Source organism: Mustelus asterias, chromosome 16 (assembly GCF_964213995.1).
Source record: "Mustelus asterias chromosome 16, sMusAst1.hap1.1, whole genome shotgun sequence".
In the NCBI taxonomy this organism is placed as follows: domain Eukaryota; kingdom Metazoa; phylum Chordata; class Chondrichthyes; order Carcharhiniformes; family Triakidae; genus Mustelus; species Mustelus asterias.
The window spans coordinates 90,028,258-90,049,209 of NC_135816.1; the positions used below are offsets into that span (position 1 = coordinate 90,028,258).

Consider the following 20,952-nt stretch of genomic DNA (forward strand, 5'->3'; position numbering starts at 1 on the left):
CGTTCCTCAGGCATCAGTGCTGGGACCTTTGCTGTTTGTAATACATATAAATGATTTGGAGGAAAATGTAACTGGTTTGATGAGAGATGACACAACCGTTGGTGGATTTGCGGATAGTGATGAGGACCATCACAGGATACAGCAGGATATAGATCGGTTGAACGCTTGGGCGGAGAGATGGCAGATGGAGTTTCATCTGCGCAAATGTGAGGTAATGCATTTTGGAAGGTCTAATACAGATAGGAAATATGTAGTAAATGGCAGAACGCTTAAGAGTATTGATAGATAGAGGAATCTGTGTGTACAGGTACACATGTCACTGAAAGTGGTAACGCAGGTGGAGAAGATAGTCAAGAAGACATACGGCATGCTTGTCTTCCTCGGCCCGGGCACTGAGTATAAAAATTGGCAAGTCATGTTGCAGCTTTATATAACCTTAGTTAGGCCGCACTTGGAATATTGTGTTCAATTCTGGTCGCCACATTACCAGAAAGATGTGGAGGCTTTGGGGAGGGTACAGAAAAGATTTACCAGGATATTGCCTGGTATGGAAGTCATTAGCTATGAGGAGAAGTTGGGAAAATTTGGTATGTTCTCACTGGAATAACGGAGGTTGAGGGGCGACCTGTTAGAAGTCTACAAAATTATGAGGGGCATGGACAGAGTGGATAGTCGAAGCTTTTTTCCCAGGTTGGAATAGTCAGTTTCTTCGGGGCATAGGTTTAAGGTACGAGGGGCAAGTTTTAAAGGAGATGTACGAGGCATTTTTTTCACAGAGGGTGGTGGGTGCCTGGGAGGTAGTGGGAGCAGATACGACAGTGCGTTATAAAGGTCGTCTGGACAAATACATGAATAGGATAGAGAAATATAAATAGAGAGATGTCGTCCCTGGAAGGGTTGGGGTTTTAGTTCAGTCGGGCAGCATGGTCGGTGCAGTCTTGGAGGGCCGAAGGGTCTGTTCCTGTGCTGTAATTTTCTTTGTTCTTGACTGGCTTTCTTCTGCTGTGTTCTGATTCTGTGAATTAGATGGACGGTTTAAGTGTAGTCTGGGTAGAGGAATGTAGGAATCGTGGTGATCCATTTAAATCATTTACATCACATATGAAGGGGGTTTAAGAAAAGGGGATTATTGGGGAACGGGAGTGGTGGGCAGCAATGAGGACCTGCAATATATTCCAGCGCTGGACATTATAGGATCGAGGAGGCAAAATGTTGGAAGTAAATAATTTTAACTGTAGCTGGGCACATTAATCTGAGGATACACAACCTGGTTGATGTTGGATGTTGTTCCCTCGAAGCTCCAGCTCCAAGCTGTCTCCTTTACCTCCACCATCTCCCCAGTCACGTTCCTGAGGCAGACAATTCCTTAATTTTATTCTGACTGATCTGGTCAAAATGAGTGGCAGACGGTCCGATCTCACGGACTCCATCTTCCCCGGGTTACAGAGTCCATTTAATCGGTTTTACCTTAGCTGCTTACACACATCCAATTTCAATGGTTCCATTCTTCCTGGGATACGCACAGTCTGATCCCTCTGGCGCCATCCTCTCGGGCTACACGCTGACTGATCTCACAGGCTCTATCCTTCCAGGGATATGCACTGCCATAGCAACGTAGAAAATATGAAGCGGAGGAGGCTCTTAGAGTCTGCTCCGCCATTCATTATGATCATGGCTGATCAACCACTTCAATAGCCTGATCCCGCCTTCCACCGATATCCTTTAATCCCCTGCGCCCCAAGAGCAATATCTAACTGCTTCTTGAAAACAGATAATGTTTTGGCCTGAACTACTTCATGTGGCAGCAAATTCCACAGGCGACCACTCCCTGTGGGATGAAGATCTTTCTCTTCATCTCTGTCCTGAATGGTGTAACATGTATCCTCAGATTGTGGCCACTGTTTATATACATCCCCATCAGTGGGGACATCATCCTTGTCTTTACCCTGCCTAGTCCTGTTAGAATTGCAAAATTTTCTTTGGGACTCCTCCTCATTCTTATGAACTCAACTCAACACTATCTCACTGACACAATCTCTAGTTATATGTCAGACGTGCCATCCCAGGAAATCAATCTGGTTAACCTTCTCTACCCCCTCTATAGCAAGAACATCCTTCCTCAGATAAAGAGACCAAAACTGCACACATTATTCCAGATGTGGCCTCACCAAGGCACTCTATAATTGTAGCAAGAAACCCTTCTCCTGCGCTCGAATCCTCTCGCTATGAAATTCAACGTAACATTTGCCTTTCTTACAGTCTGCCGCAATTACATGCTTACCTTCAGTGAATGGTGCACAAGGACATACAAGTCTCGTTGCATGACCCCCTTTCCAACTGTCTATTCTGTTTTTGCTTCCAAACTGGATAACTTCACATTTATCCAAATTGTACTGCATCTACCATTAATTTGCCCAATAACTTAACTTGTCCAAATTATATTGCATCCCTGTCATAACTCACCCTCCCACCCAGTTTTATCCATCTCAATACACTCCCTCTAATTCCACGCACTTTAATTTTACACGCCATTTTCTTATGTGGGATTTCGTCTAAAGCCTTCTGAAAGTCCAATAAACCACATCCATTGCCCCGCTCTCATTAAATCTGCTAGTTACATCTTTGAAGAATTTCAGTTCATACATGAAACATGATTTCCCTTCCTTAACTCTATGCTGCTCTGTTCAATTCAAACACTGTTTTCAAAATGTTTTGCTATAAAAATTTTGACAATTGATTCTAGAATTGTCTGCACCACTAAATTTTCCGCATCAGGTTCACTAGATTATAATCCCCTGCTTTCTCTCTACCTCCCTTTTAAATAATGGGTTTACATACCCTCACCTCCAATCTGTAGGAACTGTTCCAGACTCTGTAGAACCTTGGAAGATGACCAGAAATGACCAGTGATGATCTCAGTGGCTCGGGCCACTTCCTCAAGCACTCAGGGATGTAAGTTATCCGGCCCTAAAAAAAAAAATCAATCTTCAATCCCATGAGGTTCCCCAAAAATATTGTTCTACTAATACTGATCTCCGTCAGTTCTTCCCTCTCTCTGAGCCCTGTGCTGGCCCACAATTCTGATATGCTATTTGTGTCCTGCGCTGTGAAGACACAACCAAAGCATGTTTTCAGTTGGTCAGCACATTTCTTTGTTCTCCATTAAAAATCCCCCCTTTTCTGACAGTAAGGTTCCTTCATTTGTCTTCAGCAGACTTTTTCTTCTCACATACGTATAGAAACAATCAGTTTTTAAGTTCCCCGCAAACTTACTCACGTACTGTCTTTTCCCCTGACTAAGCAGATCGTTGGCCCTCCTTTGCTGAATTCGAAACTGCTCCCAAACGTGATTTTCTTTCCATGTGCAATTTCTATGCCTCTCCCTTGGATCTAATACTTCCTAAAATTTCCCTTGGAAGCCATGGTTTCGATATCCTTGCATCAGACAGAAATAAATAATTCTTGCAGTTCAACCATGAACCTTGACTGTTAGCAATTGCCTAGGCAGTGTCATCCCTTAGAGCAACATTTCCTCACTTTCCAGCTCCATCTTCCCTGGTTACACGCTGTCCGATCTCACTGGTTCCTTCATTCTGGGGATAGACTGTGATAATTTCACTGGCTCCAACTTCCCTGCGTTACACACTCTGAAATCTTACAACCTCCATACACACTGGCTTACATACTGGTGCCCTGTTGTTGTTTAAGGAGGTTCGTTTGGCTTTGGGTCTGGATCTGTCCCCAAAAATGAGGACGTATATTTATGGTGAAACAAAATGACAGGTGAAAATTTTAAACGAAACTGCAATGAATGTTTAGCTTTCGATTGCATTGAACATGAACATGCTGGAAGTTTATTTAAATGATATTTTCAAAAGAGAATTGGATAAATACAGGAAAGGGAAATGACTGCAAATTGTTGAAGGGAGGGACAGGTGAATTAGGATTGCCCTCATAGAGATCCAGAAAAGATTTGACAAGTTGCATGTTCGCCTTTATTCCTGCAAATGTTCTATGATAGCACGGGCGGCAACGCAGCACAATGGTTAGCATTTCTGCTTCACAGCTCCAGGGACGGAGGTTCGGTTCCCGGCTTTGGTCACTGTCTGTGTGGAGTTTGCACATTCTCCTCGTGTCTGTGTGGGTTTTCTCCAGGTGCTCCGGTTTCCTCCCACAGTCCAAAGATGTGCGGGCTAGGTTGATTGGCCATGCTCAAAATTATCCTGAGATGCGTAGGTTAGAGGGATTAGCGGGTAAAATATGTAGTGATATGGGGGTAGGGCCTTGGTTGGATTATGGTCGGTGCAGACTCGATGGGCCGACTGGCCTCTTTATGTACTGTAGGGCTTCTATGATTTCTTTCAATATTACTTAACTACTACATACAATCCACGACTGGTCAGTTTGCAATATTAAAACATGGTAACAGTGGTCACTATTTTGTAGGTCCTTCCTTATGCTGATGCACCTGATTCTGAGAGAATGGATAGTGTTGTGGACTCTGTAGTTTACGGAACACACCCTGTGTAAAGTTCAGTTACACATCATAATCATAACGGCGATCTTTAATTGAGCAGTAAAATGCTCTCAACCCTATTCTCTGGTACAACGGTTGACTTAAATGAGACACAGCATTCTTTCTGTTGAATGTTTCTGCTAGATTGCTGATATTTTCTGACACACCAATTAATACTGTGTGTGGTAAATCTCCTTATCTTCAAACTGTGGCTCAATGGACCTTGTAGATTAATCATGTCCTGTGTGCAGGTTTGGCCGTAAAACCTTAGTTTAATTTTAATGTAACTATGTAACCTGATTATTATCGAAATACAAAAAAGACAGATATCAGGAGATCATCAATCGAAAGTGAACTATCACAGATGCTGGCAATCTGAAATGAAAATCGAGAAGGCTGGAAATGCTTACAACATGTCAGGCAGCATCTGCGGTGAGGGGGCATAATGAGTTATGATGAAAGATGATCGACATTGTTGACAGAGAAAGAACGAATGCAACAATGATTTTAAAAACAATACTGGCAATATTGGCTTTAAAAGGGCTATTCTGGCTGGGAGTGAGCATGCTGAAATTTTTGGTGAAATTAAAGTTAAGACCAGTTGCAGTTTGTAACGTTGCTGTGAAGCATGATTTGGCCTGGGAACTGTGATCTGAAGCTTCCTGTGTTGACCTAGTATGGAAAGTTGTGTACTTTTGGGTAGACTGGTGACAGCAAGTTTTATGCGGGTTACGTGCAATCTGAACCAAGCATAATGGTGTCATTTCAAGTCATCTCATTGTCTGTTCAAGTCAAATAATCGGTTTCCGATTACACAGTTGGCTGGATGCATGTAAAATAATTTGTAGGTAAAAGATATGTGCAGCCTGTGTCTTCAGCAATATCTCCATGACGATCACCATCGTAAGAAGTATGCTCTGAAGGAACTTCTTTAGAGAAGACTACGAAAATAAATTCTTTATCAGAAATGGACATGACCAGTTTATCTTTTAAACCTAAAATCGGTGGCATCTATTTTCAGTTTAATTCTTAGAGTTAGAGTTAGTGTTAATGTTCAGTAAAAGAGTCAAACGTGTTGAAACTGTTTGAATTGATAACTAAAGAGTTGAAAAAAGGGAGATTGCTGAACGAATTTGAACGATGTTTAAATTAATAGCCAAGCAATAACCCGAAACACCAACTGTTCACTCTCCACAGAAGCTGCTTGATCTGCTGAGTATTTCCAGCATTTTGTTTTCATTGCCAAGATCAGTATTTGTTTATTGGGTTCAGACACAAAAGGAAATATTGGGTTCAGATATAAAGTGGAAGAGTACAATGAACTCTCCGAGTTCAAAAGTCTTTGAACTTGAACACCAGCTGTTCTTTCTTGTCTTAATTTTAACTCTGATTACATGATAGTTTTTGGACAAAGCTCTGTTAGTCTCACTTTCGAGATTACGTTGCCTTAAATTCGAATAACTTCCATGATTAATTATTTCCCCATTGGTAACAGAACATTAATTATAATCTCCAACATTAATATTTAGTTAATGAGTAACAGTCTGGTCAGCACTAGAATGTACTCAACCCTGAAAATGTTGCTAAATTGAGAAAGTTAAGGGAGTTAGATAATGTTGGAAATACTCAACTCAGCAACATGCAACTTCTGCAATAGTCTGCAGTTCATTGTGTACATGTTTCACTTCCTGGAATGGAATTAGAAAATAGGTTACGAAAGAAGGAACCGGATTGTTCCTAATTTGTTAACTTCCTGCCCTGCCAAAGCATTTCAAATTGCAATGCAATCTTTCTCTTCACAGTTTGTCAGTAGATTCAAATTATAGAGAGAAAGAGAAATTCTGAACATGAAACATTTGGCAATTTGGTTGCTCACAGTCTATCTGTACTGCCCCATTCACTCGTATTCGTGTACATACCAAGCAGAAACTCGATAATATCCACTGCTGTAATGGAGAACTGATGTTTCTATGTCTATCGTCTATATTTCTCCCAATACTTCACATCAGCACAGTGTAGCGAGTTTGTAGATTTTCTGTGTCCTTCTTATCATTACCCTCCTCATAAGGTGGAAGTCATGATACTCAAACTCTCAAAATGCATACAGTTCCATTGGCTATTAAATTATAATTTTATGTTTCATCATTAATATTGGGGTCCCATTAGGTTTTCATGTCATTTGAACTCAAAATACTTCTTTAGAATCATACAGAACAATATCTTCAACATAATTTGGCATTAACCGGCAGCATCATACCGTCTCCATCCTCCTGGGGTTATACACTGTCTGATCTCACAGGCTCAATCAACACCGGGTTACATACAGTCTGATCTCACTGGCTCCATCCACATCACTTTACACACTGTATGATCTCACTGGCTCCATCCTCCCAGGGTTCCACAGGCCAGTATCACTGGCTCCATTCTTCTTGGGTCACACACTATCTGATATCACATGCTCCATCCTCCCCAGGATACGCAATGTCTGGCTCCAACTTCCCTGAGTTACACACTATCTAATCTCACTGGCTCTATCCACACTGGCTTACACCCTGACTGCTTCAATCCTCCATGGACCTGCTCTTGGGCAAGGAGGTACATTGTGCTTTTGGTCTTGCTCTTTCTCCAAAACTAAGAACATCCATTTACGATTAACCAAAGATGGCAGGTTGAGCTATTTAAACTGAACTGCACTGTGTTGTTTGGTTTTGGACTGCACTGCCATGACTCTGTTGGAAACTGACTTAATTGTTATTTTCAAATGGGGATTGGATAATAAAGAAAAGGGAAATAACTGTGTTGTGACGAAAGGGAGCCGGAATGGAAATAGTAGCATTGCTGTCTTAGAAAACCAGCACAGATTTGATATCCTGAGTGGCCGCTATTATTCCCGGAACCATTCCAGAACTGGAAATCTAGAAAATTGGAAAATATTGCTTAACTAATACACCGAAACCATAATGGGTCGTTTGCAATATTAAAAATGGTAATAATAGTCACTATTTTCTTGCTCCCTCCGTTATGCTGATTCTCCTGATTCTGAGAAAATGGGTAGTGTTATGGATTCTGTAGTACCCTGGGAAAAGGTCAACTACACATCATAATCATACAGATATCTTTCAATCGAGCAGTATAATCGTCTTCGCCCTGTTCTCTGGTACACAGCTGGATCTGAATTGCAAGAAGTATTGTTTATTTTGAACTGTTAATCCTGTATGTGGTATCAGTGATATTACATCACTTTCCCTTCAATTTGCCGTTCAGTAGACCCCGTAGAGAAATCAAGTCCTGTGGGCAGATATGGTTGTGTAACCTCAGTTCAGTTTTAAAATAATCTGATTCTTATCAAAGTAGAAAAAAGGCAGACATCAGGAGGCAACGATTACCAATCAAAAGCTGAATAATGCAGATAATGGAAACCTGAAATAAAAACATAGAGTACTGTAAATACTGACTACAGGTCAGGCAGCATCAGTAGGAAGGGAACAACATGAATTTTGATGAAAACTCATCGACCTGAAACATTAACTGTTCACTCTCCAAAGAAGCTGTTTGACCTGCTCAGTATTTCCAGCATTATTTTTATTGCAAAGATCAATGTTTGTTTGTTGGGTTCAGACACAATCGGAAACAGTACAGTGAGCTCTCTGAATTCAGAGAGAGATGCCTTTGAACTTGGATCACTACCTGTTCTCACCTGTCTTAATATAAACTCTGTGATAACGCAATGGTTTTGAACATTGGTTTATTAGTCTCAGGAGCCAGATTCCTCTGCTTTGAATGTGGATAACTTCCATCATTGATTATTTTCCCATTGGCAGGAGAACACTGATCATAATCTCCTAGATTAATCCTTAGTTGATGTGTAACAGTCTGGGCTGCACGAGAATGTTCACATCAATGAACTAGTTGAAAAATTGTAGAAAGCTAATGGAATTTGAAAATGCTGGAAATATTCAAATCAGCAATTTGCGACGTCTGCAGCATTTTGCAGTTGTGTTATGTCTTGGTTTCACTTCCTGGAATTGAATTAGAAAATAGTTCACGCAAATAAGGAACATTATCTTGTTCCCAGTTTGTTCATTTTCAGTCTGTTAAAGTGTTTCCCATTGTGATGCAATCTTTCTCTTCACAGCCTGTCACTGGATTCAAATTTTATAGAGACAGAGAAATTCTGAAAGTAATTTATTTGGCAATTTGGTTATTCAGAGCCCATCTGTCCTGTCCCATTCAACCAGATTCTTAAATATATCAATCAGACTACTCGATAATATCCACTGCTGTAATGATGGATTTTTGTTTCTATGTCTATTATGTATTTTTCTCAGTGCAGAGAATTTTTAATTTTCTATAACCTTAGTGTCCTTATTAGAACGTGGAACATAAGCATTAATACAATTCTATTCTGTTTCATTGTTATTTGTTTTGAAAAATCATTTTATATTTCATCATTAATGCTGAAATCCCATTAGATTGTCAGGTCTTTTCAACTCAAGATGCTATTTTAATATCCAACAGAAGTATATGAGGGACTGGTGCAGGGGGCAGGGATTCAGGTTCCTGGACCATTGGGACCTCTTTAGGGGCGGGTGTGACGTGTACACAATAAACGGGTGGCAATTGAATCCCAGGGGGTCCAATATCCTGGCGGGAAGGTTGGCTAAGGCTACTGGGGAGAGTTAAACTAGATAGGTTGGGTGGAGGGTATCGAGACGAGGTGACTGGGAGCGAGGAACTTAGCTCGCAAACAGAGAAGGGTTATAGACGGTGCAAGAGGGAGGATGGACGGGGGATAGAGAAGGGGAGAGCTCAGACCAAAGGATTGAGATGTGTTTACTTTAATGGCAGGAGCATAGTGAATAAAGGGGATGAGCTCAGAGCGTGGATCGATGCCTGGAAGTGTGATGTGGTGGCCATTACGGAGATCTGGATGTCTCAGGGACAGGACTGGATACGACAGGTGCCGGGATTCAGATGTTTCAGGAAGGACAGGGAGGGAGGCAAGAGAGGGGGTGGAGTGGCACTGCTGATCAGGGATATTGTCACAGCTGTAGAGAAGGTGTATGCTGTGGAGGGATTGTCTACAGAGTTTCTGTGGGTGGAAGTTGGGAGTGGGAAGGGGTCGATCACATTGCTGGGAGTTTTCTATAGGCCGCCCAATAGTGACAGGGAGGTGGAGGAGCAGATAGGGAAACAGATCCTGGAGAGTTGCAATAATAGCAGAGTTGTTGTGATAGGAGACTTTAATTTCCCAAACATAGATTGAAATATCCCTAGGATAAGAGGATTGGATGGGGAGGAGTTCGTTAAGTGTGTTCAGGAGGGTTTCCTGACACAGCATGTGGACTAGCCTACAAGAGGAGAGGCTGTACTTGCTGATACTGACCAATGAGTCTGGACAGGTGTCAGATCTCTCAGTGGGAGAGCGTCTTGGGGATAGCGATCATAACTCTATCTCCTTTATGCTTGCATTGGAAGAAGAGAGGATCAGGCAAGCTAGGAAAGCGTTTATATGGAGTAAGGGGAAATATGAAGACATAAGGCAGCAAATTAGAGGAGTAAATTGGAAGGAGGTATTCTCGGGGAAATGTACTGAAGAGAGGTGGCAGTTTTTCAGGGAATGTCTTTCTAGGGTGCTACAGGACAATGTTCCGAGCAGACAGGGAAGAGTTGGTAGGTTAAAGGAACCGTGGTGTACGAAAGTCGTGCGGGACCTAGTCGAGAAGAAAAGAAATGCGGAGAAAAGGTTCAGAGAGCTTGGCGAAGATAGGGATCTAGATGAGGAAGGGACTAAAGAAGGAAATTAGGAGAGCCAGAAGGGGTCACGAGAAGGCCTTGGCAAGTTCTATAAATATGTGAAGAGTACAAGGATGAGACGTGAAGGAATAGGGCCTATGAAAGGTGAAGGTGGGAAAATCACGACGGAACCAGTAGAAATGGCAGAGGTGCTTAATGAGTATTTTGCCTCGGTTTTCACAGAGGAGACGGACACGGGTGGATGTACTGTGGGCTTGCGGTGGAATGAAAAGATTGAGTATGTTGACTTAAACAAAGGGGTTGTGCTGGAATCTTTGAATGGCATCAAGAAAGATAAGTCGCAGGGTCCGGATGGGGTGTACCCCAGGTTACTGTGGGAGCCGAGGGAAGAGATTGCATAGCCTCTGGCGATGATCTTTGCATCGTCGATGGAGACGGGAGAGGTGGCGGAGGATTGGAGGATTGCGCATGTGGTTCCTATTTTCAAGAAAGGGAATAGAGATAGCCCAGGAAAATACCGACCGGTGAGTCTAACCTCAGTGGTTGGTCAGCTGATGGAGAAGGGCGGCACGGTAGCACAGTGGTTAGCACTGCTGCTTCACAGCTCCAAGGTCCCAGGTTCGATTCCCGGCTCGGGTCACTGTCTGTGTGGAGTTTGCACATTCTCCTCGTGTCTGCGTGGGTTTTCTCCGGGTGCTCCGGTTTCCTCCCACAGTCCAAAGATGTGCGGGTTAGGTTGATTGGCCAGGTTAAAAAAATTGCCCCTTAGAGTCCTGGGATGCGTAGGTTAGAGGGATTAGCGGGTAAATATGTGGGGGTAGGGCCTGGGTGGGATTGTGGTCGGTGCAGACTCGATGGGCCTAATGGCCTCCTTCTGCACTGTAGGGTTTCTATGATTCTATGATTCTAAGATCCTGAGGGACAAGATTTATGAGCATTTAGAGAGGTTCAGTATGCTCAAGAATACTCAGCATGGCTTTGTCACAGGTAGATCGTGCCTTGCGAGCCTGGTGGAGTTCTTCGAAAATGTGACTAAACACACTGACGAAGGGAAAGCGGTGGATGTGGTTTATGTGGATTTTAGCAAGACATTCGATAAGGTCCCCCATGCAAGGCTTCTCGAAAAAGTGAGAGGGTATGGGATCCAAGAGGCTGCTGCCCTTTGGATCCAGAACTGGCTTGCCCAAATGAGGCAGAGACTGTGTATAGATGGGTCTTTTTCTAATTGGAGGTCGGTCACCAGTGGTGTGCCGCAGGGACCTGTTCTGGGACCCTTGCTGTTTGTCATTTTCATAAATGACCTGGATGCGGAAGTGGAGGGATGGGTTGGTACGTTTGCCGACGACACGAAGGTTGTTGGGGTTGTGGATAGTCTGGAGGGATGTCAGAAGTTACAGAGGGACATAGATAGGGTGCAAGACTGGGCAGAGAAGTGGCAGATGGACTTCAACCCAGATAAATGCGTAGTGGTCCATTTTGGCAGGTCGAATGGGATGAAGGAGTACAATATAAAGGGTAAGACTCTCAGTACGGTAGATGATCAGAAGGACCTTGAGGTCCAGGTCCATAGGACTCTAAAATCGGCCCCGCAGGTGGAGGAGGTGGTTAAGAAGGTGTATTGTGGGCTCGCCTTTATCAATCGAGGGATTGAGTTTAGGAGTCCGGGGATAATGATGCAGCTATATAAGACCCTCGTCAGACCCCACTTGGAGTACTGTGCTCAGTTCTGATCGCCTCACTATAGGAAGGATGTGGAAAAGATTGAAAGGGTGCAGAGGTGATTTACAAGGACGTTCCCTGGATTGAGTGGCATGCCTTATGAGGATAGGCTGAGGGAGCTCGGTCTTTTGTCCTTGGAGAGTCGTAGGATGAGAGGAGACCTAATAGAGGTGTATAAGATGTTGAGAGGCATAGATCGGGTGGCTAATTCTCAGAGGCTATTTCCCAGGGTGGAAATGGCTGCTACGAGGGGACACGGGTTTAAGGTGCTGGTGGGTAGGTACAGGGGAAATGTTTGGGGGAAGATTTTTACACAGAGGGTGGTGGGCGAGTGGAATCGGCTGCCGTCAGTAGTGGTGGAGGCAAACTCAATCGGGTCTTTTAGGAGACTTCTGGATGAGTACATGGGACTTAATAGGATGTAGGGTTATAGGTAGGCCTAAAAGGTAGGGATGTGTTCGGCACAACTTGTGGGTCCGAAGGGCCTGTTTTGTGCTCTAGATTTCTATGTTTCTATGTTTCTATACTCTCAATATGGTTCGGCCTTACCCGTCAGCATCACACTCTATCCTCCACAGGTTACACACTGGCGCCATCACCTCCGGGTTACACAACGTCTGATCTCACTGGCTCCATGCCCCCGAACGACAGACTGTCCGAACTCACAAGCTCCTTCCTTCCCGGGTTACGCACTGTCTGATCGCACTGTCTCCATCCTCCCCGGATTAGACATTGTCTGATCACATTGGCACCATCCTCTTCTGGTTGCACACTGATCTCACGAGCTCCACCACCAACCCCCCCTCCCCCCCCCCCCCCCACCCGCCGCCCCGATTACACATTATCTGAGCACACGGGGTCTATCCTCCCCGGATTGCACACTGTTTGATCTGACTGATTTCTGTGAAAGGCGGAATTAGCTATTTTCCCCCCAAAATTGATTCAGGAACCAGTCCGCTTCTTAATGTGAAGCAATAATATCACAGTTCATCACGATTAAAAAGCTGCAAGTCCTCCATACTCAGTCCCTAATATAAATATTTACGTTGTTTTCTCACCTTCAGTCAAACGGACTTCATAACGCCGAAACGCCCCGAAAGAAGCAGCTCTGCGATTGCGTGTTGTTGTTTGTGAAATATAACTACACGCGCTCAATGAATGAGCCCGGCGCATGCGTATAGGGAGCACCTCTTCTTCGCCCCTCCCCCTCCCCCCTCCCCCCACCCCCACCCAGAGACAAAGAGCCAGCGCAGCGCGCGAGACTTGAAGTTCCTTCCGTGTTGTCATGCTCGCGCACAGGCAGTTTCAACCCGAACGCGCCGCTGCCGGACAGTGAAGGGCGGGGCTGCAATGTACTCACTCTCCCGATTTGTTGTAGCGGCTATCAATCACCTCGTCCCAGCCAATAGGAAGGGCCGTCTCATAAGTGTATTGTCTTTCCTCCAGTGGCAGATTTCTTGGGTGTGGATGAAGCAGACTTTGAACAAGGAAGAATTAGAAATTTGTGCTCAGGTCATGCCAACAATCACTTTCGTTGAAAATGGCTTTCAAAGGAATCGCAAGTCGGGGATACACTTCCTTTACTTCAAAGCACCCTGCTCTACATCCTGGCAGATTAAATCTATTGGTCACAAACAATGGTTTTCCTTTCCTGAACCATTTAATTGCTGCCCTGGCACAGATGTTTCACGGTGCTTCTGGGTGACAAGACCAGATTCTTCACATAATATTTAACTCGGCTTTACCCCAAACATGTTCACCTGTACATCAAATTACGACCTTCAACTTCGTCCTGGCAGTTTTATCTACACAGATGTCATCATCTACATTATCATGCAAGCTCTGATATTGAAAAGCTGGCTGCCTGTCGCAACACATGGTTCCTATATCTGAGAACCAGGAAAGCAGTCAACAGCATATTTCACCTTCACAATACCAGCGCTAAGATGGAATTGGATATCATGCTGGCTGTCACAACAGACTCAAAGTCCCAAACTTGTTCATCGAGGTGTATTTCTTGACAGGACCCTCGGCTAAAAGCAGCACCTCCTCAGGACTGTACAGAAAACCTCCAACAAACTCCTCTGGAAACTGGCTCCATCCTCATTGGGATCATATGCCAACATCCTCAGGACCTCTGTTTTTGGTAGCACATATGGTTGTTGGAGGTCAGTCATCTCCATTCTATGGAACTACTGCAGGAGTTTATCAGGTTAGTTTCCTAGGCCTAACTGCCTTTGGCTGCTTCATCAAGAACTATTCTTTCAAATTATCGTCTGAAATGGTTATGTTCATTAATGATTGAACAATGTTCAGCACCAGATACTGAAGCAGACCATGTTCAAATGTATTAAGAATTGGACAATATCCACTTTCAGTTTGACAAATCACAAGTAGCGTTAGCGCCACACCAGTGTCAGGCAATGACTACCTCCAACAAGAGATAGTCTGTCCATTCCTCCTTTGATGTTCAATTGCATTCCCATCGCTGAATTGTCTGTTACCGACACCCTGGGATGTACTATTGGCCTGAAACTGAACTGGATTACTCATTTAAATACTGTTGCTCCAACAGCAGGTCACGTGGGAGGGGATGTGTGCACGTTGTACTGTCATCAGTGTAATAATCCAGAGACACAGGGCCAGAATGATGAACTGGGACCCGTTTTCAAACCCCATGAAACCATTGTCAATTGTTGTGAAAAGCCATCTGGTTCACTGATGTTCTTTACTCAAGTAAATCTACCATCCTTGCCTGGGCTGGCCTTCATGTAACCCCTGACTAAAAACAATATTGTTGACTCTGAAAATGCCTTCTGAAATGACCTAACAAGCCATTCAGTTCAAGGGAAATGAGAGATGAGCAATAATTGCTGGCCCATCCAGCGATGCCCAGATCCCATGATTAGAAATAACCGATGGCAAAATATCACCTCCTGACTTTCGAAAGCCTGTCCATCAAGGAACCAGGCGTTTGATGGAGTACTGTGTTTTTTTTTCGGGATGAGTACAGCTCCAACAAAGCAGCCCATTTGATTGGCATCACATCAAGAAATATCCACTCCCTCCATCATCAATGCACAGTGGTAGCAGTATGTACAATCTACCAGTTGCACTACAGGATCTCATTAAGCCTCCTGAGATAGCAAATTCCATACCCAAAACCACTGCCACCTAGAATGAAAAAGGCAGTTGACACATGGGAAAAACACCACCTCGATATTTTCCTCGAAGCCACTCAACATACTGACTTGGAAATACATTGCCATTCCATCACTGTCATTAGACAGGAATCCTGGAACTCTTTCCCAAACAACACAGTATGTTTACCCACACTAAATGGACTGCAGCAGTTCATGAAAGAAGATCACAACGACCCTCTCATGGAATTGGACAATAAATGTTGGCCTAGCCAGCAAGCACCACATCCATTGAATTAATAAAAAAAAGTGGATGGTGCCCAGCTGCCCAAACCAAATTTGCAACTCAATTGAACAATGTCTATCATCACAGGGTGCCTTGACCAACTCACTTCCTTTTGCTCCCAGTCCTTATCAACATCGGCAACTCCCTCCACCCCTGACGTCACTAAGGTAATTGCATCCAGAAAGAGAAGGTCTACTCCAACCCAGCCTACCTGACTTCAACTTCTCACCAGCAGTTTCCCTTGGATTGAATTAACTTGAAATTTATTTTGCATCAGTCTTCACTATAGAGAACAGTAGTAGCATCCCAGAAGCAGTTATGAACCAGGAAATGGAAGGCAGGGAGGAAATCAGCAATATTGCAGTCACCAGGAAAGTGCTATTGAAAAAATGTTGCAGCTATGGGCTGACATATGCATCCTCCTGATCGGCATCATCCTTGAGTCTTAAACGAAGTCGCTGGTGAAATAATTGATGCAATGCTTTTAGGTTTCCGAAGTCCATAGTTGGCGAAGGTCCCATTAGACTGGAAGAAAATGTAGCTCCATTATTCAAAATGGAGGAGGTTAATAATTGGGAAATTTTAAAAGCTATTATTCAAGAAGCAGCTACAGGGCAAGATAATCAGACAGAGTTAACACGATTCCATTGATGGGAATCATGTTTAACCAACTTGTTGGAGTTATTTGAGGAATTAACATGTGCTGTGGAAAGGGGAACTGGACGACGTGATGTACTTAGATTTTCAGAAGGCAGTTCATAAAGTGACACATCTGTGGTTATTATGAACAATAAACGTTCATAGTAGAGGGGACAATGGATGGACAAATGTCTGGCTAACAGGAAACAGACAATAGGCACAGAACGGTCATTTTTAAGGCTGGGAAGATGAATCGAGTGGTGTACCACCAAGATTAGTGCTTCGATGTTTTATAATTTGTATCAATACTTGAATCAAGGGATCAAAGTTATGGTTGCTAATGTCACATTCATAGTTAAGAAAGTATGATGTGATGAGTACATAGGAAACTATAAAAATGTATAGAAATGTTAAGTGAGTGGGCCAATATCGCCAGATGACACATAATGTGCGTAAATGAGGATTTGCCGATTTTAGCTGGAAGAAAAAAGACAATCAAAAGGTGATAGGCTGCTGAGCTCTGAGCTGCAGAGGTATCTGAGTGTCTTAGTGCACGAATCGCAAAGGGCTAGTGTACATGTAATTAGGTAGGCTAATAAAATGTTATCATTTATTGAGAGGAAAAATTAATAAAACAGTAGGGAGATTATGTTTCAGTGAGGGCATAAGTGAGACCACATTTGGGGCATTGTGTAGAGTATTGGTCACCTTATTTCGGATAAGATGAAAATGCATGGGAAGCTGTTCAAGGAAGGTTTACCTTCATTCATTCAAGTATTGATACAAATTATAAAACATCGAAACACTAATCTTGGTGGTACACCATTCGATTAATCTTCCCAGCCTTAAAAATGACCGTTTTGTGCCTATTGTCTGTTTCCTGTTAGCCAGCCAATTGTCCATCCATTGTCCCCTCTACTATGAACGTTGGAATGGGTGCGTTGCTCTGTGAGGAAAGGCTGGACAGGCTGGTACTGTATCTCTAAGTTCGAATTATTTGAACTTACTTTCTAAGCATGATCATTTGAGAATCTAACCTTTTGGGTAACAGGAGACGGTTTGGTGAAGTACTTCAGGAAATAATTTGTTGTCAATTTTCTGTTAAAGGCAGGCTGTGAATTGGCTAGACTCTTACATTCTCGTTCAGTCTTGGGCACAGGTTGACACTCTGTTCTCTCTCCGTAACTGTTACCTCCATCAGGGCAGCAGTCACTTATTGTGCAACTTGCTCAGTGAAGGCCTCTGCTTATTGATCCACTCTAAGCCGCAACTCACAGTATGATCAATGGCGTTATTACATTCTGATTGGCCTGGATGAGGCAAGGCTAATTGTCTTAATGGCAATGATCAGTCTGTGATTGGGTAGTGGGCATGATCAGTTTCGAACTGGTTTCTTGAGAGTGATGATCATCTTATGACGTCAGTCCTCATTGTTCCCTGATCCCTCGACGTTGTCACTTACCTGTGGGACCATCCCAATAATTAAAGTTTGTTTGTTACTTCAGTTGATTCTTGTCAAGATAAAATAATTTTCATGATATCTGACTTACCAATTTGTTTGGATGGGAGAATATGTTGTCATGTTCCCATGATTATTATCTTGAACTCCCAAACCGTGAACCCAAACTACTTACAATCTATATCAATGACTTGGATCCAGGGATATAAGGTAGCATAGCCAAATTTGCGGATGGCACAAAAGTAGATGGGACACCAAGTTGCAGTGAGGAAATATGAAACTTAAAAATGGATATAAATCGGTTAGACGAATCGGTCAAAATGTGGCAGATGGAGCTTTACGTGGCTAAGTGTGAGGTTATCTATTTTGGCCGGAAACGTAGAACGGTAACATTTCTCTTTCTCAATGGAGAGATACTTCAGTGCAGCGGGATCTGGGTGTCTTTGTGCACGATTTGCGGAAAACTAGTATGATGGTACAACAGATAATAAGGAAAGCAAATTGAATTTTGGCTTTAATAGTTTAAAGGAATAGAGTATAAAAATAACGAAGTGTTTCTGCAATTATATGGGGCACTGGTGAGACCAAGTGAGAATACTATGTACAGTTTTGCTTCTTTTATTTGAAGAAGGATGCAGTGGCATTATAGGCAGTTCAGAGGCAGTTCACTGTATTGATTCCAGAGATGAGGAGTTCATTTAGAAAGAGAGATTGAGCAGTTTAGGCTGCTACTCTAGAATTCAGAATCATGAGTGGAGATGAAGTATATAATATGATAAACAACATTTGGTTTAATAAATTTGGACCTGATTTTGTCTGTAAAATTATCGCCGCATGAATGGAAACTGCAATCTTCTGATTATAGTATGACTTACAGGTTATCAGATGCCTTATTGATTAAGCCATGCGACTTATCTCAGTTGGCTGGGCAGCTGCTTAGCGATGAAAAGCGATACCAAAAGCATAGACTCAATTCCCGTACTTACTGAAGTTATTCATGCAATCCCACCTTCTCAACCATGCCTGATGGGTGGTGATCCTCGGGTTAAATCACCGTCAGTCACAACTTCTGTTCACCTGGGACGATGACGACTTTACCTTCCACCAGTAAGATGATAAAAAATATTGACAAAACAAACGAAAAATGTGTTTCCTCCAATGGGACAATTTAGAATGAGAGGCCATAATTTTAGGATGAAGGGTAGCTGATTTAAAACAGAGATGAGAAGAAAATACTTCTCTCAAATGGTGAATCATAGAACCCTACAGTGCAGAAAGAGGCCATTCGAGTCTGCACCTACCACAATCCCACCCAGGCCCTACCCCCATATCGCTATATATTTTATCCACTAATTCCTCTAACCTATGCATCTCAGGAATGTAAGGGGCAATTTTATCATGACCAATCAATCTAACCTGCACATCTTTGGACTGTGGGAGGAAACCGGGGCACACGGAGGAAACCCACGCAGACACGAGGAGAATGTGCAAACTCCACATACAGTGACCCGAGCCGGGAATCGAACCTAGGCCCCTGGAGCTGTGAAGCAGCAGTGCTAACCACTGTGCTACCGTGCCGTTATGGATCTGTGGGATTCACTTTAATCATTGAATTCTTACAGTGTAGAATCATAGAATTACGACAATGTAGAAGGCCATTCGGCCCATTGAATGTTATTCAGTTATTAGTCTCTCCGAGTTAAATGTTGTGTTTTGATGTCTCAGTGAGACTTTTGCAGAATTTCAAATTTTAAATATGTATCCTGATATTTCAATGAAACATTTCAGAATTTTGTAAACTTTAATGTAACGCATTTATTAGCCAATATGTTGTAAAAACAAAACTTTGATACCAAGTTAACGTTTAACTTAACATTGGTGTTAGCAGCTGCAACATGACAATTCAACCAATAATTACGTGAACTTTTCCAAATTTCTTTGAATAGAAAATATTATTTTACTCTAACTGTTTGTTTGGTTTTAATCTCAGTTCAGAGTCTCCCCCCCTCCCCCCCTCCACCCCTCCCCCCCTCCACCCCTCCCCCCAGTCCCCTTCTCTAACCTAAAACAAGGACTCGGAGTGAGAGCAGGTAAGCTTTTTTTCTCTCTCTTTAGTTTTTTAGGAAGGGACGTTAGCAGGGATGTCAGTGCAGGCAGTGCAAAGTTCCTCCTGTAGGATGTTTGAGGTGAGGACACCAGTAGTGTCCCAGCTGAGTACCCCTGCACGACGTGCATCCAATGCCAGCTCCTTGTAGACCGTGTTAGGGATCTGGATCTGGAGCTGGAGGTATTGGTTGTCATAGACAGAAACTTCAGGGATGCAGTTACTCCGAAAAATGAATATAGATGGGTGTCGGTGAGAGGGGCTGGGAGGAACCAGTCAGTGGAGGGATCCCCATGTGGTCTTTCCCCTCGGCAACAAGTATACCGCTTTGGATACTGTTGGGGGCGGGGGGGGGGGGACCGACCAGTGATAAGCCACGGTGACCGGATCTCCAGCGCTGGGTCCGTCCCTGTGGCTCAGAGGGAAGGGGGGAGAACAGGAGAGCAATAGTTATTGGGGATGCGACAGTTGGAGGGACAGATAGGAGGTTCTGTGGCAGCGAAAGAGACTCACGGCTGGTATGTTGCCTCCCGGGTGCCAGGGCCCGTGACGTCTCGGACCGTGCTTTCAGGATCCTTAAGGGAGACGGGGAACAGTCACAAGTCGTACACATCGGTACCAACGACAGAGGTAAGAGAAGGGACGGGAATTTAAAACAGGAATTTAGGAAGCTAGGGTGGAAGCTGTGAGCCAGGACAAACCATCTTGTCATCTCTGGATTGTTGCCGGTGCCACGTGCTAGCGAGTTGAGGAACAGGGAGAGAGTGCAGATAAACACGTGGCTGCAGGGATGGTGTAGGACGGAGGGTTTCAGTTACATAGATAATTGGAGCACATTCTGGGGAAGTTGGGACCTGTACAAAAAGGACGGTTTGCACCTGAACCAGAGGGGCACCAATATCCTGGGAGGGAAATTTGCTACGGCTCTTCGGGGAGGGGGGGGGGGTTCAAACTAATTTTTCGGGGGGATGGGAAACCGAGCTGTAGTCCAGAAGCCAGTGTTGAGTGTAGTGAGGTACTGCAGAGGGTATCAAGTTCGCAGCAATGTCCCGACAGGCAGGTGGGTTGGAGTGTGTCTACTTCAATGCAAGGAGCATCTGGAATAAGGTAGGTGAACCTGGAGCGTGGATTGGTACTTGGGACTACGATGTTGTGGCCATTACAGAAACATGGTTAGAACAGGGACGGGAATGGTTGTTGGACGTTCCGGGGTATAGATGTTTCAGTAAGAGTAGGGAAGGTGGTAAAAGAGGTGAAGGAGTAGCATTGTTAATCAAGGATAGTTTAACGGCTGCTGAAAGGCAGTTCGAGGGGGATCTGCCTACTGAGGTA

At 43.7% G+C, this 20,952-nt stretch overlaps 1 protein-coding gene across 3 annotated transcripts in view; it reads right to left on the reverse strand.

The window, feature by feature from the left end:
• LOC144505540 (uncharacterized) overlaps positions 1-14,501 on the reverse strand; it is a 37,232-nt gene extending 22,731 nt beyond the window's left edge. Inside the window, exons 1-3 of one of the 3 annotated variants that reach the window (XM_078231667.1) lie at positions 14,424-14,501; positions 6,148-6,204; positions 2,845-2,967 (exon numbers count right to left, since the gene is read on the reverse strand). The gene's annotated coding sequence lies outside the window, so the exon portion shown is untranslated. Of the gene's footprint in view, positions 1-1,267; positions 1,321-2,838; positions 2,968-6,147; positions 6,205-13,050; positions 13,134-14,423 lie in introns of those variants that run through there. The other 2 variants (XM_078231666.1, XM_078231669.1) reach the window with 2 other exon arrangements.
• Between the last annotated feature and the right edge of the window lie 6,451 nt (positions 14,502-20,952).